Raw genomic sequence first — 3,390 nt, 5'->3', positions numbered from 1 at the left:
CGATTATAAAAAAATATTACAATATGTTTATGCAAATCCAACTTATTCTCTGTTTTATTGTTATATAAGAATTTTAATCGTCTATTAATTAAATTCTAACGCACTTGCATGTATCATTGACACATTTTGAATTTAATCGCAAAGAAAAGAATCATTTTGAAAAAATAAAAATTTTAATAAATATGAATATTTTAAAAATGATTAAGTCTAATTTTGAACGTAAATTAGTATCTTGTATATACCTTTCTACTGTGCATTTGATTTCATTTCTACGTTGATTGAAACGGACGTGATGTTTGAAAAAGCAAGAAACGAACATGTAAAGAAAATGTTACTTTTCGTAATTTTCATTTTAATTGTTTGGAAACAGTATCAATGCATTGTTGGGATCCTTCCGATTGAAACGGGCCCAAACACCACATAAATCGGACTATTTTGTTATATTATTACGAATCATTTTGCTGCTTACATCAAGTTAATTACTATAATTAAAATTAGTCTAAATCACATCGTGTTTGGACTTATTTTAACTGGAAGAATCCCAATAGTGCATTGATGCTACTTTTATAAAAATAACATAGAGATTAGAAGAAATAAAATTCTTTTAGTGTTAATATCCCATTGAAATGTCGAATTTTAGAATTTCACCTGTCACTGCTCGACGTACTATATTCATTTTGCTTTCTTTCAGTATATTTTTTCTCCTTCTTTATCTAACAATGCTCGAGTAAATTTCTGAAAAAAATATAAGTACCCTGCTTGGTTAAAATATGATATTGGCTCCAGTTTTTTACAATTTACCCGATATTATTGTACATATTACGTTATATATTACATGTCAGAGTCATGGATATATTCAGAACGAGTATTTAAATTATATTTCGTCTCCGACATACCAGTGTTTTTATCCTGAGCTTGGAAGCTTTTAATATTATTAATAACGGTTTGATTAACTTTTGACTAGAAATATTTATAAAAAGGGATATAAAAGAGTTTGTGTCTGGTGAATGAGTTAACGAAATGGATCATATGAACTGATCAACCCATGATTATATTATAGGGCCTCGACGTTGTATAAAGGAACGTTACCAGAATTCCAAATTTTCAAGTATGATGTATATTTTTCAAGATTTTTAAATTTCCATGAAGGTATAGCTAAATGCAAATTATCAAATTATGTAAGGACATCAGAGCTAAAAAATATAGGAATCTTTTCAAAGTACTTTTGAGACTTTCTATAACTTCTTTAAAAATCTATTACAATTAAAAGTTATTTGAATTTCAATATTTTTTTCAATTTTTAAGAATTGCTCTTTATGTCGTTAAAGTAAGAATTTTCGTAAATATAATGCAAGGTTGAACTTCATATCAAACTCAAGTTTGTACTACAATATATTTATAGTATTAATAACAAATAAATTTAGCGTCACGAAATTCAATAATAGCAAGTGTATGTGTATAATGCGTGTAAATTCCTTCCTTCTTATTTACACAAAACAATACACATTTACAGATGTTTAAATGCTTTTTCTTCAAATGTTCTTTTATTTATTAGGCAACTTTTTCATTTGCAAAGAAGATTAGAAATACTCGTTATACTGAGAGAATTACTCATCATAATCTTAATTTTGATATTCGATTTCGATTTTTTACAATCAATTTTAATATTTTGCCTTGTTTTTACATCTAAAAACTCATTGTCTCTTTTCAAAATATCCATAAATAATGAGACGAACAATTTCTGTATTATATTTGGAATCATATTGTAAGACAGTAGGAATAGAAAAATAATTATATCGTTTTATATCGAGCTTCATTTATTCAAGAGAAAATGAATAAAATTGATAGGTGTTTTTTAATACTTAAGAATCTTTCGGTATAAAAATTTTTCGATATAAACAATTGTACTATTACATTCTACATCCTGTACGTAATTTTCAATATTATTTTCTTTGTTTTCTAATCTTTGCGATTGTAGATTTCTCAACATCCTGTATTCTTGCTAATTTAATTGGGTTTATATGGTTTCATTTGCTTGCCACTGTGACACGTTATACTCTGTTAGTTTCTGTCAATTTGACGATGAGTTGACTAACAAGTTAGTTGTATGATACATATTGATGTAATAATGTATGTTACACAATCTAAACGATAATTTTATTGATTGGTGGGTTTAAATTGAAAAAGTGGGTGATATTTTGTAGGAGACATATGAACAATTGTTGGCAAGATTGCGAAACTTTCCATTAGATCGGGTTTTCATCTGTTATCGATCATTTTGTTCGATTCATTGAATATACCGAATTGACATATGATATGTAGATAAACATTTTCTATTTGTCAATGTTTTGTTCCAGAGGCTAAGTTTATAGTATAACTCTTATTTTAATACTTTTATTTTTGATAATTGTTAAGACTTTATTATTTTGTATCACGACAGCAACACCAAAGTTCTGACGTACCTCGCTGTCCTTCCAACGGATTAAGCCACATATTTAAATGCGAAGGTACAGAAAATTTACAACTACCAGACTCGACAGTTTCGACCCATACGCGACAGATCCACCGAAGCGATGAACAGACGGAAAATAATACGAAAAGCAACTTCCTTGACAGTTTCCCACTCCTCAATCAAAAGTCCTTCCGACACACCCACGTCCAATAAAAAACTCTGCTTTTCTTCCACTAACATTCACTCTTAATCAATCAAAATAAACTCGCGGTGACACCGAACAGGACACGTCGAAATATGACAGAAATCAAAACAGAAATCAATACACATTCAACACATATTACCTGAACATCTTATAAATATTATAAAACGCGTTTCCGAAATGGCGTACGTTTCACATTTAATTATTGTACAGTTTGGTTGCAAATAAATAATTTATTTTCACCTGAACTCGCGTTCTGTAGAAATATAAAATTAATCACGCGATATTAAGTTGACACGTGATGCGATATCATAATAATTGAAAAGACTTAATCGATTAGACGCAACATTAAATTTGTAACGAGTGAAAACGTTATGCTTTCTATGTTTAAAATTTTATACTGTTAGGATTGTTACACTCTGTATCTACTTACTAATTTCTATTTACTACTAACCATATGTTCTACTTAAATCGATGCTAAAATTCAGAATCCAGAATCTAGAATTTGTATCGTGTGTTTTTCTTTGGTCGAGATGATGACTTGTTCGTTACGGATCCTGCTTCTCAGGCCCCTTTCACGATACGTGTATCGAATATTCGGAAGACGATCCTAAGTCGATGATAATTTCATTTTTCTTAACATAGTGTATGAAACAGTCGTATTGATATATCTTATACATTCTTAAATCTTTTTCTGAAAACCATGGGCGTAAATATCCCAAGTATAATGTCATAA

Source organism: Eufriesea mexicana, unplaced genomic scaffold, assembly GCF_001483705.2.
Source record: "Eufriesea mexicana isolate 0111107269 unplaced genomic scaffold, ASM148370v2 scaffold2827, whole genome shotgun sequence".
Taxonomy (NCBI): domain Eukaryota; kingdom Metazoa; phylum Arthropoda; class Insecta; order Hymenoptera; family Apidae; genus Eufriesea; species Eufriesea mexicana.
Note: the sequence above shows the minus strand (reverse complement) of the source record.